The 15356-nt window shown below is 42.3% G+C and overlaps 2 pseudogenes; one reads left to right on the forward strand and one right to left on the reverse strand.

Annotated features, from left to right (window-relative positions):
• Nucleotides 1-300: 300 nt before the first annotated feature.
• Nucleotides 301-1225, reverse strand: LOC144295870 (olfactory receptor 14A2-like; annotated as a pseudogene).
• Nucleotides 1226-11000: 9775 nt separating this feature from the next.
• Nucleotides 11001-12152, forward strand: LOC144323329 (RNA transcription, translation and transport factor protein pseudogene; annotated as a pseudogene).
• The last annotated feature ends 3204 nt before the right edge of the window (nt 12153-15356 follow it).

Raw genomic sequence — 15356 nt, forward strand, 5'->3', positions numbered from 1 at the left:
CAGATTATACAAGGATATGATTCATTGATGATCACCTTGGAGTGTGTCTACCATACCCAAGTGATCACCAAAGATTTGTCTAATCTAACTGGCTCATCACATGCCATGGGCCATGTGATCACCCTTTCTCTTTTTGGACAATTTATGTCTCTCCCAAGGGTTATGCATTTGACCAAGAGGTTGGTATTCTCAAGTAGAAGAGGACTCTTCCATCCTCAAGGATATGTTGGTAGCACAGCAACTCTCTCCCAAAACCTCCCCCCAAAATGTCTCAACAAAATAAGGATTTCTGGGTTCCTCTCATGTCCAGATGCCAAATCCTAAAGTGTACCTGAGGATAAACTTCTGCAGGGCTCCCTTCATGTCCTTGTTCCTCAGGCTGTAGATAAGTGGATTCAGGGTGGGCGTGAGGATGGAGTAGAAGATAGCAGCCATGCGCCCTTACATTGGGGAGTACCTGGTGGCAGGCTGCATATAGGCAAGCTGCCAGTGCCATAAAACAGGAGAACGGTGGCCAGGTGGGAAGAGCACGTGGAGAAGGCCTTCCAGTGGCTGACTGTAGAGTGGATCTGAAACACTGTGGCCAAGATGCAGACATAGGACAAGACAGTGAGGCCAAAGTAGCTCATGATGATGCAGCTGCTGACTGCAAATCCTGCAGCCTTGTGGGCATCTGTGTCATGAGCAGAGGAATGTCGCAGAAGAAGTGGTCAATCACACTGGGGCCACAGAAGGGCAGGGAGAAGGTGTTGGCTGTGTGGAAGGCAGAGAAAACGAGCCCACTGCCCCAGGCCACTGACACCAGAGAAATGCAGGTCCCCAGGCTCATGGCTTCCCTGTACACCAGGGCCCTGTAGATGGCCAGACAATGATTGAAAGCCATGCAAGTGATGAGAAAACACTCTGTGGACCCAAAGCAGACAAAAGCAAAGAGCTGGAATGCACATGCATGGAGGGAAATCTCGGAGCCCAGCACGGTCACCACTGGGGCCTGGGGCAGGGTGGTGGACACGGAGCAGACACCCACCAAGGACAGATGTTTGAGGAAGAAGTACATGGGTGTGTGCAGGCAGGTGTTGTGTGTCACGGCAGCCAGGATAGCAATGTTTCCCAAAATCGCAGCCAGATAAATGAGAAGGAAGGTGGCCGAGTCAAGCAGCTGTAACTTGGGCACAGCCGAGAAGCCCCAAAGGAGGAAGACAGATACTGCTGTGAGATTGGTCATGGTCTGCCTTTGGAAAAGCTCCTCAACTGCCGAGGATGCTCAAGGAGAAGCGCAAGACAGGAATAATGAGACAATAATCAAGACCGAAGAGGAAAAGAAAGGGAGGTGATGTGCATCTGGATGAAACACACATGCACTGTCTTCCCTAGAGGTCTCAAGTTCCAAATTCTTTCAGAGGCCTGGCAGACACATAAATTAGTGAATCTGGCTGTCATGTCCGCACAAGATGTTCTGTTCAAGTGAGACAGCTGCTCTAAGCTCTCGCCAGCTGTCGTTGGTAGACCAAGCACTGCTGGATCCTCTATTTGCCAAGAAAAGCCAGAATTCCAGATTATTCTTTAAATGTGATATTTCCTGGGGCACCTGAGTGGCTCAGTCAGTTGAGTATCTGACTCTGGATTTTGGCTCAGGTCATGATCTCATGGTGGAGTCATGAGATCCCTGCTCAGTGGGGAGTCTTCTTCCCCTCTCTCTCTACCCTTCCCCCCTCCCCACTCCTGTACTCTCTCTCTCTCTCAAATAAATAAATAAATAAATAAATAAATAAAATCTTTTTAAATATGTGAAATTTCCTGACTTTTATATGTTGGCAGTAAGTTCAAATTTAAAACACTCTGCATATCAAATGGGACCTCCAGTTTAAGACTTTTGGTCTTGTCATGCATATATATATTTTAAAGATTTTATTTATTTATTCATGAGAGACACAGAGAGAGACACAGGCAGCGGGAGAAGCAGCCTCCTCACAGGGAGACCGATGCAGGACTTGATCCCGGACCCCAGGATCACGCCCTAAGCCAAAGGCAGATGGTCAACCCCTGAGCCACCCAGGCGTCCTTTGTCGTGCATATTTGCTCTGTAGCATCTTAATTATGATACCCACAATGGTCTGTTCAAATTCATAATTGAATGGTCTGTTTCACCCATGAGACCATGAGCATTGGCCACCTGAACAGGTGTCTTTGTGTCCTGGCATCCAGCATAGGAGGTGGTGTATAGCAGAGAAGTAGTGCTTAGGAATATTTCTGCAACCAGACAGCCAGGGTTTGGGTTCTGTGTGAACTTGGACAAATACTAATCTCCCTGAGCCTCAATTTTCTCCTCTGTGGAATGGAATAATGTAATGCCGTGAGGATCACTTGAGGTGTTGCAAGAAGCATGTTTAAAACAAGACCCTGAAGGTGGCAAGCTGTCACTAAGGATCGTCCATCACTGTTATCATTTTCCTTGTGTGTGTTCCTTATTTTCCTTTCTGTTATGGTCACTAAGATGCTGGGATTGTGTAGTAAATTAGACATGAAAATATATCTTTAAACATCTTCATGGGGATCCCTGGGTGGCGCAGCGGTTTAGCGCCTGCCTTTGGCCCAGGGCGCGATCCTGGAGACCCAGGATCAAATCCCATGTCGGGCTCCCGGTGCATGGAGCCTGCTTCTCCCTCTGCCTGTGTCTCTGCCTCTCTCTCTCTCACTGTGTGCCTATCATAAATAAATAAAAATTTAAAAAAATAAAAATAAACATCTTCATGGAAAATAGTACTTTTCTCACACTCCAGCCCGCTGCTGTTGTCATTTTCAATGCTACGGGTGCTGAGAGACTCGCTTCTAGCTGAGTCTTGGTGGGCCCCTCTGGGACATAAACAACCTCACTTATCATTTGCCTCTTATTGGCAGAATAATGCCTGCCCCTCAAAGAGGTCTGTGTCCCAATCCCTGAAACCTATGCATCTGTGACCTTCCAAGGCAAAAGGAACTGTGCAAATGTGATGAAGCTGAGGCTTTTCAGGTGTGGAGATTATCCTGGATTATCTGGGTGTTATGGATGAATTGTGTCCTCCCCACTCCCTGCTGCCAGCAAAAGATACATTGCAGTCCTAACCCCCAGGACCTCAGAGTGTAACCTCTTTTGGAAGTAGGTCACTGCAGATGTAATTAGTTACCTTGAGGTCCTTATAAGAAGATGGTCAAATGAAGACAGAGACACCATGTGATGACTAAGACAAATATTGAGGTGATGCATCTGTAGCCAAAGAATGCCAAAGACCACTGGCAAACCACCAGAAGCTAAGCTAGGTGGACAAGGTCCCCTGCAGGTGTCAGAAGGAGCGTGGTCCTGCTGACAACCTAGTCTCAGACTTCTGGCCTCCGGAACTGCGGGAGAATATATTTCTGTGGTTTGAAGCCACTCAGTCCATGGCAATTTGCTGTGGCAGCCCCAGCAAACTAATGAGCTGGCTGAAACCACTGTGGCCACATGGGTCCTTTAAAAAGATGGGACAGAGAGTCAGAGAAGAGATGACAGAAGCACAGATTAGTGTGCTGTGGGTCACTGGTCAGGGGGTACGGGTGTCCCTGGAAGCTGGGACAGACAAGGACTTGGGTTCTTCCTGTGAGCCTCCAGAAAAGAGGGCAACTCCGCAGACACCTTGATCTTAGCCCTGAGACACCCAACTCAGGCTTCCAGTTCCCAAAACTGTGAGATAATAACTGTGTGTTGTGGGACGCCTGGGTGGCTCAGTAGTTGAGCATCTGCCTTCGGCTCAGGGTGTGGTCCCTGAGTGCTGGGATCAAGTCCTGCATCAGGCTCCCTGCAAGGAGCCTGCTTCTCCCTTTGCCTATGTCTCTGCCTCTCTCTCTGTCTCTTATGAATAAATACACAAAATCTTTAAAAAAAAAAAAAAAAAAAGAAAGTCACCAGAATTGATACTCACAACCAAGAGGCAGGTTGTCCTAATTTACAGAACAGACTCTGGAGAGAAAGTGTCTGGCCCTGCCACTTACTAGCTGTGTGATCCTAATTTGCCTGAGAGGTAAATTACTTAACCTCTCTGTGCTTTGGTTCCTTTATCTATGGCCATCCCTTCCCCACGCCATGGGATTGGTAGTATGTGCAGAGTATGTGTGGGGCTCTTAGAACACTGCCTGGTACATAAAACACTGTGCGTCTTCAGGATTTTTTCCAAATGGAAAGGTCCATGTTTCTCAGAACTATGTGGTATTACCTCTTCATGGATGTAAATCAGAGTACCACCAACATCCTAATCTGAGACGGTGGAGAGGAGCAGAGAGCCTGGATTTGAGCCATAGGCCACTGGGAGAAATGAGCCTGGCTGATGAGTGACATGGAAGCATCAAGTCTGGAGTTAGGAACTGCCTGCCTCTTGACCAGAGCCAAGACCCTCCCATAGGGTTCCCACCTTGCTGGCTGCGCAGCCTTGGCTTACATGGTTCCACTCACAGGGAGCTCACTTAGAGCAGCAGTTCTCAGCTGAGGATGACTGTGTCCCCCCAGGACACAAGCCACCATGTCTGGGGATATTTTTGATTGTCGCGACTGGGGAGGATGCTAGCAGCATCTAGTGGATATAGACCAGGAATGCTGCTGAACATCCTCCTACAGTGCACAGGACAGCCACTCTCAGCAAGAATGATCTAGCCCCAAATCCCAATGGTACTGAGGCTGCCTCCCTGACTTCATCTTGAGTCCCCTGTACTACATCAGCAGAAGGAAAACGCCGTTTGAATAACACTTCCTGAGAGCCAGGCACTGAACTGGGTGCGTTTCATACACTACACTTAGTCCTACCAACCGCCCTAGAAGGAAGGCATGATTTTATCAAACCTATCCACAGACAGAAAAACTAAGGGACAGAAAAGTTATGCACTTTGTCCATGGTCTCAAAGTTAGTAACCAGTGCTCTGGTTCACACTTGGTGGACTCACAGCTCTGCTGCCTCTCATCTGCCGAGGAATGAGAGGGAAGCCCTTCAGGAATGTGGAGTGGCCTGACCCGTCCGGCTGAGTGTCCTGACCATCCCCCCGAGCAGCAGTGAAACCAGACCTCTTCAGGATGCTAAGATGGGCTTGTGGGAGGCCAATTCCTCCAGGGGATGAGGTGACAAAAATCCAAACCGAGATTCCTAGCTCTGGGATGAACCCCCACTTATAAGCTGAAAGCAGGGAAGGCATGAGTCAAGTGTTGCTGACTCCCTTGCCATCGACTCTGAGCCACACAATCTCTGCTTGCTTGTCTCTGTCTTTTTCTCATCAACTTGGGAATCCATCCAAAGTCACCTCTGGGGATTTTCTGTCCCACAGAGGCTCCAAGCTCAGAGACTACGACTCTTTGGCAAGCAGAGCATCAACCATGCCACCTGCTTACAACTTTTCAAATGATAATGCAGAAAGCCATAATAGTCAATATTATTGGACATGATTTTTTTAAAGATTTTATTTATTTATTCATGAGAAACACAGAGACAGAGAGGCAGAGACATAAGCAAAGGGAGAAGCATGCTCCATTCAGGGAGCCCAATGTGGGACTCAATCCCAGGACCCCAGGATCACACCCTGAGCCAAAGGCAGGCACTCAACCACCAAGCCACCCAGGCATCCCATTAGACATGATTAATACTATTTACTATTGAGAAACCCTCTTCTGCAACATGTGTTTTCTGTTTACCAAGTCATGGAGATAGATCTGTTGAACAAATAGGGATCACACGTAGAAATACATCAACTGGGTGACAGGCACTGAGGGGGGCACTTGACGGGATGAGCACAGGGTGTTATGCTATATGTTGGCAAATTGAACTCCAATTTAAAAAAAGAAATACATCAGTCGTTTTGACTTCTGCAGAGTACCTCACACTATGGATGAAAAATTCATGCAGCCACCCCCATGTTGGTGAGTTTTCAGGTTGTTTCAATGTTCCTTTGCAAGACAAATAATCCTGCAATGAACATCCTTGCACTTTTCTCAAACATCTTATTTTATGTCTTTAAGAAAAATTTTGAGGGGACGCCTGGGTGGCTCAGGCAGTGAAGTGTCTGCCTTCAGCTCAGGTCATGATCTCAGGGTCCTGGGATCGAGTCCCACATCAGGATCCCTGTTCAGCAGGGCGTCTGCTTCTCCCTGTCCCTCTGCCTGCTTGTACTCTCCCCTCTCTCTCAAATAAATAAATAAAATTCTTTAAAAATATTTTAAAGTGTTTTTTTTAAAAGATTTTATTCATGAGAGACAGAGGGAGAGAAAGAGGAAGGCAGAGACACAGGCAGAGGGAGAAGCAGGCTCCATGCAGGGAGCCCGACGTCGGACTTGATCCCTGGTCTCCAGGATCAGGCCCTGGGCTGAAGGCGGTGCTAAACCGCTGAGCCACCCAGGCTGCCCAAAAAGAAATGTTTTTAAAAAATCATTTTCTTCATGTAAATTTTGCATACTTCTTTTTGCTCTCTCTCGTTCACTTTGAGCTTTGGTGGTTCTTGTAAATGGTGTCTAATTTTCTGTGACATTTTCTGATTGATTATTGCTGATATTCACACAAATTATTGAACTTTGTGTTTCGATCTTGTATCTAGCCATAAGGCAAGTGTATTCTATTCACAGATATGTACACACTGGGTTCTACTAAAGTGGGATTGCTAAATTGGAGGGCGTGCAGAATTCTAATTCTGGTAGATTATGTGAAGTCACCATAGACAAGCTTTAAACAATGAATACCAACTATTAACTTTTTGTCTTTCTGGCCAGTAGTGGATGCATGTCTTTTAAACTTATGCCCACCCAATGGCTAGAAATCATCTCATTTAAAAAATTTATTAATTTATATATGTTTAAAAGATTTTATTTCTTCACTTGAGACAAAGAGATACCCAGAGAACACGAGCAGGGGGAGCGGCAGAGGGAGAGGGAGAAGCAGACGCCCCACTGAGCAGGGAGCTCAGCACAGGGCTCAATCCCAGGACACTGCAGTTGTGACCTGAGCCATAGGCAGATGCTTAACCGGTTTAGTCACCAAAGGGGCCCCAAGCTACTTTGACTTTTGCCTGTGGATCTGTATTCCTTGTCTCTTTTCTTTCCATTTTCCCAGCTGTTTATCCAGTCTTTTCTGCCATTCTGGGAAACAAGAGATATCAGGTCTTTTCAGTGGATCACATTGATTCACATTTTCTTTTTAAGTCTTTCACAGTAAAATAGCATTTCATCCTTGCAGTCCTGCCTGTATTCATTGTTCATAGGTATTTGGCCGCCCTTGTTGCAATAGTCCATCAGAATTCTTGTGTGAAGCAAATATAGAGGCTGATTTTTTATTGTTAATTTTTTAAAAGATTTTATTTTATTCAAGAGAGACAGAGAGAGAGGCAGAGACACAGGCAGAGGGAGAAGCAGATTCCCCATTCAGAGCCTGATGTGGAACTCCACCCCAGAACCCGGGATCACGCCCTGAGCCAAAGGCAGATGCTCAACCACTGAGCCACCCAGAAGTCCAAGACTGATTCTTTTAAATAAAAGTTCAAATTCAAGTTTACTGTAAGTATACTGGACAAAGCAGAAGACTATGGCTTTCAGTTATAAAATGAATAAGCCCTGGGGATCTAATGTACAGCATGCTGACCATAGTTAACAATACTTTATTGTATACGTAGAAGTTACTAAGAGAGTAGATTTAAGGTTTCTCACTTCACTCACAAAAAGATAATTGTGAGATATGGTGGAGGTGTTAACTAACCTTACTGTTGTAACCATTTTGCAAATCCTCTAGTGCAGCAAATCCTCTAGTATAAGCATATGTATCAGATCATTGCAGTTGCACACCTTAAACTATAGAATATTATATGTCCATTATTGTACCTTAATAAGGCTGAAGAAAAAGTATATAAAGAAGAGGAAGTGGGACGTTCTTATTATATCAGTGAAGCACTGTTAATCTTGGCCAAGACTCAGTGATACCACGTATCATCTCGGGACAAAGGTCTCTGGTTTCAGTTCATTTCTTGCCACAAAGTGTGTATGGGGTAGCAAATTACATGCATATGAAGCATGGCTACTTGCTAGCTGGGTCTCATGTCCAAGTTATGAGTGGGATGTTTCTCTTTTGAAAACTAGCTTTCTTAGTTTTAAAAACATATTTAACTGCCTTTATCAAAATATTAAATTGAACAGAAGTTATCTCTTGATTATCAGAACATACTATATTATGGGAAGGATGTTAGATGCAAAATGGCACACACTATATGCTCTATCATATTAATTAGCAATGTAAGACATTTTGCCTTGTTTATATAGTTACATTCAGATTCCTTATAGTTTATACGTATGTTTTTAATGCTTTTCTTCAAAGATTTTTGTTTGTTTGTTTGAGAGAGAAAAAGTGAGAGAGAGAACACAAGCCGGGGGCGGGGGGAGAGACAGAGGGAGAAGCAGACTCCTCGCTAAACAGGGAGCCCGATGTGGGGCTCCCTCCTAGGACTCTGGGATCATGACCTGAGCCAAAGATAGATACTTAACTGACTGAGCCAACAGGTGCCCTGTATGTTTTTATTTCTAACCTTTAAGAAAAATATTTCCATTTTAGATTTGGTAACAGAGCATTAAAGATGAGTCTATTCTCACATGGAAAACATACAAAAGACCCTTCAAGGCATAGCCAAAACACTGCAGCCAAAGATGAAGTTTGTGAAATTTAAAAAACAGATTCTCTTTGTTAAAATACAAAATAAGGAAAAATAGGTATAGAATTGGGCTTTTTTTTTTTTTACAGAAAACTTTAAGTTTTTTTTTAAATTCCAGTTAGTTAACATACATTGTAATATTAATTTCAGGTGTACAATATAGTGACTTAACACAATACAATACCTGGGTGCTCATCGTGAGAAGTGCATTCCTTCATCCCCCATCACCTTCTGGTAATCATCAGTTTGTTCTTTATAGTTAAGAATTTCTTGGTTTGCCTCTCTCTCTCTCTTCCCCCTTGGTTCATTTGCTTTGTTTCTTAAATCCCACATATGATAGTATTTGTCTTTCTCTGATTGAGTTTCTTCTCTTAGCATAATACACTCTAGCTCTATCCATGTGCTTGTAAATGGAAAGATTTCATTCTTTCTTATGGCTGAGTAATATTCCATTATATTTCAGGTCCCACATTTTAGGTCTTTAAATTTTGAATTAAATTTTTTTTTTTTTTGCCTATGGTGTAAGAAAGTGTAGACTAGTTTTATTCTTATGCATGTTGCTGTCCAGTTTTCCCAACACCATTTGTTGAAGAGACTGTCTTTTTCTCAGTCTTTCCTACTTTGTTGAAAATTAATTAACCATTATGTAGAACTTTTTTTAAGATTTATTTTTATTTATTTATGATAGACAGAGAGAGAGAGAGGCAGAGACACAGGCAGAGGGAGAAGCAGGCTCCATGCCGGGAGCCCGACACGGGACTCGATCCCGGAACTCCAGGATCCCGCCCTGGGCCAAAGGCAGGCGCGAAACTGCTGAGCCACCCAGGGATCCCTATGCAGAAATTTTTGAAAGATGCTTAGCTAGGGATCCTCACTAACTAAATGCTGAAATATGAAATTCTTTTCCTGGTCTCATATACACATGAGTAAATGTATTCAACAGCAACAGCAATTGCCTTTATATTTTGTCTTTAACATGTGGCCACTTTCTGTTGAAAAATAAATGTTTTGTAGATTTAAAGTGAATTACAGGATGAAGTTCAGGGCATTATCTAGTATTAGGTCTCTCATTCTTTGTAAATTCTCAATAATGTGTTTTAAAAGTTATAATACACACTTCCAAATTATCAACAACTTTAAAAATCTGTAAATACCTAATCTAAACCTAATTTCTGCAGACCATCAAGCACCACAGGTGGCTTCTTGTTGCCTTATTTTCTGGAGCCTTTAAATTTAGCTGCAATTTTGGATTTTCTAAGCTCAGCAGAACTTTGCAATATCATGCATGTAAACCATATGAGGAGAATGAGTCATATCTAAATCTGAGTCTTCATGCTTTTTTAGCTTGCATGGAGAATCTGGTTCTTTGCATTTGTAGGACTGTGGCCCTCAGAAGTCACCAGTCTATTTTTTTTTTTAATTTTAATTAAGTTTTTAATTTTATTTTTTTTATGATAGTCACAGAGAGAGAGAGAGAGAGGAGAGAGAGGCAGAGACACAGGCAGAGGGAGAAGCAGGCTCCATGCACCGGGAGCCTGATGTGGGATTCGATCCCGGGTCTCCAGGATCGTGCCCTGGGCCAAAGGCAGGCGCTAAACCGCTGCGCCACCCAGGGATCCCAGAAGTCACCAGTCTACATATGCAACATGTTCTTTTGTTTCTTTGTTCTTTGCAGCCATCAGAAGAATCCATCTTGTTTAAGGATTTCACCTGTTTAATCCAGGCCCACCCAATGTAATCTCCCTTTTGATTAACTCAAAGCCAACTGATTAAAGATCTTAGTTAAATTTGCATAATCCCATTTGTCACATGATATAATTAAAGGAATGGTATCTCCTCATATTCACTCTTCTCACCTAGGCTCAGTGGGGGGCAGATTATACACAGGTGTGAGTTTTTCAGATCCATCTTAGAGTTTTGCCTACCATGGCATCCATTAGAGCAAAGCAAAACTTCTCTAGTGGAAGACATGCTTGTCTTGTGCCTTGAGGATAACCTCTAAATTATTTTTTGAGGACAATATCTGATAAAAAGTAGAAGATAACCAGGCACCCAAGGAAAGAAGATAAAACATGCAAGAAGCAGGAGAAACAACACACAGTAGAAGCAGACTTGGGGAAACTCCAGACACTGGAACTGTCAGTTACAGATTATACAACTATGTTTGCCATATTTAAAGAAATGTAAGTTGGAAATATCTGTAGGAAATAGGAATCTATAAAAAGTGACAGGTGGCTTTTTCGCCATGTCCTGCACCGTCCACACCTCCTCGCCTCTTCTCTCCTGGCCGAAGCCTGGGGGGACCAGAGCAAGATGCGGGGACCATGTTCTGACCCAAGCTGATGGCCCTCGACTACTACAACCGAACTGGCTTCAACCGCAAAGATGAAACAGAATTTAGAAACCTTATTGTTTGGCTTGAAGACCAGAAAATCAGACACTACAAGATTGAATACAGAGGTAATTTAAGAAACATCCACAGCAGTGACTGACCCAAGTTCTTTGAAAAGTATCTCAGAGATATTAACTGTCCTTTCAAGATTCAGATCAACAAGAAGCAATTGACTGGCTTCTTGGTTTAGCTGTTAGACTTGAATATGGAGATAATGCTGAAAAATACAAGGACTTGGTACCTGATAATACAAAGAATGCTGACAATGCAGCTAAAAATGTCCAGCGGTTGATCAATTTGAATGTAAATAATCCTGATTTTAAGGCTGGTATAATGGCTTTGGCTAACCTTCTTCAGATTCAGCGTCAAGATGATTACCTGGTAATGCTTAACGCAATTCGCATTTTGGTACAGGAGCACCTGACACAAGATGCAGTTGCCAAAGCAAACCAAAGAGGGTTAGCCTGTTGCATTAGATAAACACATTTTTGGTTTTGACATAGGAGATGCCGTTCTTGATGAAGCTGCTCAAATTCTGCGAATGCTGCATATAGAAGAGCTCAGAGAGCTACAGACAAAAATTAATGAATCCATAGTAGCTGTTCAGGCAATTATTGCTGACCCAAAGACAGACCACAGACTGGGTAAAGTTGGAAGATGAACGTTTTAGGATTTCAGCTTCTCACCTACTTAGTACAATTGGGAATCATGTACACTCTGGCATGTGTTTGGAAATCAAATGTCACACTTTCAAGGGAAGAATCCTAGAAAATTGACTATGTTCTCAAGATTTACCATCATTGCTTTTTTCTTTAATAAAGTTCAGGAAAGTGAAAAAAAAAGTGACAGATGGTTTGAAAAAGAATCAGAGAGAATATAAAGAAGATGTGGTTTATGTATACAATGGAATATTACTCAGCCATTAGAAATGACAAATACCCACCATTTGCTTCAACGTGGATGGAACTGGAGGGTATTATGCTGAGTGAAGTAAGTCAATCAGAGAAGGACAAACATTGTATGTTCTCATTCATTTGGGGAATATAAATAATAATGAAAGGGAATATAAGGGAAGGGAGAAGAAATGTGTGGGAAATATCAGAAAGGGAGACAGAACATAAAGAGTCCTAACTCTGGGAAACGAACTAGGGGTGGTGGAAGGGGAGGAGGATGAGGGGTAGGGGTGAATGGGTGATGAGCACTGAGGGGGGCACTTGACAGGATGAGCACTGAGTGTTATTCTGTATGTTGGTAAATTGAACACCAATAAAAAAAAATCACAGAACTGGAGATACAAACAAAATAGATTTATTTAAAAGCTGACGGGACACAGCCAGAAGAATTATGAGCTAGATGGGATATTAGCAGAAATTATCCATAATTCAGTACAGAGAGACAAAAAAAAAGATGAAAAAACCCAAAAGAGAGACTAATAGGTATGAAATTTTTACTGAGAAGTTCCAATATGCAATCAAAGTCCCAAGAGAAAAGAGACAGAATGGGGTTGTGATAGTTAATTTTACAGTGAAATTGACTGGGTTCAGAGAGAATGCCTTCCCTCCCCCCCCCCCTCGCCCTTGTGCAGGAGCTATGGCAATATTTGAAGGAAAAATGGCTGAGAATCTCCCAGAACTGATGAAAGATATCAAAATACATATTCAGGGGGAATCCCTGGGTGGCTCAGCGGTTTGGCGCCTGCCTTTGGCCCAGGGCGCCATCCTGGAGTCCTGGGATCCAGTCCCGCGCTGGGCTCCCGGCATGGAGCCTGCTTCTCTCTCCTCCTGTGTCTCTGCCTCTCTCTCTCTCTCTCTCTGTCTTTATTTATTTATCATAAATAAGAATAAATAAATAAATCTTTAAAAAAATACACATTCAATAAGTTCAGCAGATCCCAAGCATGATCAATAAAAAGAAATCAACACCCAGAAACACCATGGACTCCAGAAAAAACAAAGTTAAAGAGATCATCTTAAAATCAGCCAGAGGAAAAAAGGTCACCTTCAAAGAAATGGCAGTTAGATTGACCCATACAAACCAAAATGGAAGTAAAGGTCTGTGGATGACGCCTTTATTGTGTTGAAAGGCATATACCAGAAAAAAACTAGAATGTTCAAGGATGAGGGAAAAGTAAAAATATTTTTATATGAAAGGATTGAGAATCCACCACCAGTAGACTGAAGGAAACTCTAGAGATGTACCTCAGACAGAAGATGGGAAGTCTGAGCTGGAGCAAGAAATGAAAAGGAAAGAAAGAGGTATATATGTATTCAGGTGTGAGCAAACATTGTATAAAACAGAAAAAAAAATGTCTTAAGGGTTCTGTAAAACAAATAAGCTACATTCAAAACACAAGGTAGGGATGGCATTTAAGCTGGGCCGGAATAATAGTTAAAGAGTTCCAAGCTGTGGTGATCTGAAGATGCTCACACTCTATGAGGCAGAAAGTGCACTCTCAGGGATATACACAGGGAAATGTATATGTCTGTGTTCCCAAACACAATTTAGATAATGTTTTTAGATATTTTGGTTGCAGCAGCTGGAAACACAATGGAAACAATTCCAATGTATATTATCCTTAGAATGTGCATGTGTACACATATATGTGAGTGTGCGGTGATGGTTGTAAATGTTTGTGAAAATACTAACCCCTCCCAAACTGTACACTTAAAAATTAGATTACATTGATGGTTTGCACATCTCTGTGAAAATATAAGAAAAACCATTTAGCTCTACAATTTAAATGGGTGAAGTTCATGGTATGTAAATTATGTATCAATAAAGCTGTGAAAATATGAATTAAAATGATCACTCTTCCTTTCAAAAAACAGCACCCACTTCTTCCCCACCAGCAGTGCACATGAGTTCCCATTTACTGATGGTCATTGTCAATGTTTTTATATTTGTCAATAACCTCAGCAAAAATAAAAATGCTAGCAAGCATTTATCTACTGCTTACTGATTTTCAGATGGTATTCTGTGTTCTGTGTTGTGAGGATGTGTTAAATCCTCACAACAACCCTATGAGTCCTATTATTAGCCCTTATTTTACAGATGAGTATATGAAGGCTCCTAGAGACTAGGAAATTTGTCCAAGGCCACACAGCTAGTAAGTGACAAGGACCATGACATTAATCCAAGTTGTCTAGCTCCAGAGGCCTAGATTCTTCACCATGATACATTATTACTGAATCCTTTAAAAATGTATTTTTAAATTTCCTATACTTTAATCATTTTAGATTTACAGAACTGTTACAAAAACAGCACAGTTTCCATACAACCTCTTCACAAATTCCCCTAATACCTCAACTTACACAACCATGCATGCCTGTCAAAACAAAGAGATTAATATCCATTTATTATTAGTAACTGAAGTGTGAATTTTAGCGACTTTATTACATTTCTCCAGTTTTCTTGCTCATTTCCCTCTTCTCTCTCAAGATCCAGTTAGGGATCCCAGTTGCATTGAGCTGCCTCCTTTTTACTGCACACTTATTTTGGTATGTTCCACTCAATAACATGTAGTATTCCTTGGCCATTTGCATTTCTCTTGCAAATTTTATGTTCATCTTTGCCCATGCTTTGTTGACATTTTGATCTCTTGTAAATTTGTAAAAACCTCATGTATATTCAATTAGATGTTTGATTTTTAAAAAAAGGTCCTACTTAGTGTTCTAGAACTACCATAACAAGCACCACAAACAGTGCCTTCAACAATAAACGTTTATTGTCTCAAAGCTCTGGAAACTGGAAGTCTAAGGTCAAGGTGTCAGCAGGTTGGTTGCTTCTGAGGGCTCTGAAGGATCTGTTTGGGGCCCCTCTCCTTGGCTTGCAGATGACCATCTTGTCCCTGTGTCTCTACACATATGTGTCTGCTCACAAATTGCCCATTTGTACAAGGGCACCATTAATATCAGATTACGGGACTTCTAATTCAGGATGACCTCATCTTAACTATTACCTGTGCAAGGACCCTGTTTCCAAACCAGGTCTCATTCTGAGGTCATAGGTGGCTACGGTTTCAACATATGAGTTTTGGGGCGGGGGACACAATTCAACACGTAACAGTTTATCATTTCTTCATTTTATTTTTATGTCGTTGACTCATTCAACAACTGTTTTTTTCGATACCTCTAAGACACTTCTTTAAGGATCACTGTAAACCAGAGATCCAAGATCTCTGAAATCATGAGTATTATATTCTAGCTGGGAGTCAAACAGTAAGTAAACGAATATATTTTCAGGTTTCAAGTGGTGGTTGGTATATGAAAAAAAAATAAAGCAGAGCGAG

Source organism: Canis aureus, chromosome 1 (assembly GCF_053574225.1).
Source record: "Canis aureus isolate CA01 chromosome 1, VMU_Caureus_v.1.0, whole genome shotgun sequence".
NCBI classification, from domain to species: domain Eukaryota; kingdom Metazoa; phylum Chordata; class Mammalia; order Carnivora; family Canidae; genus Canis; species Canis aureus.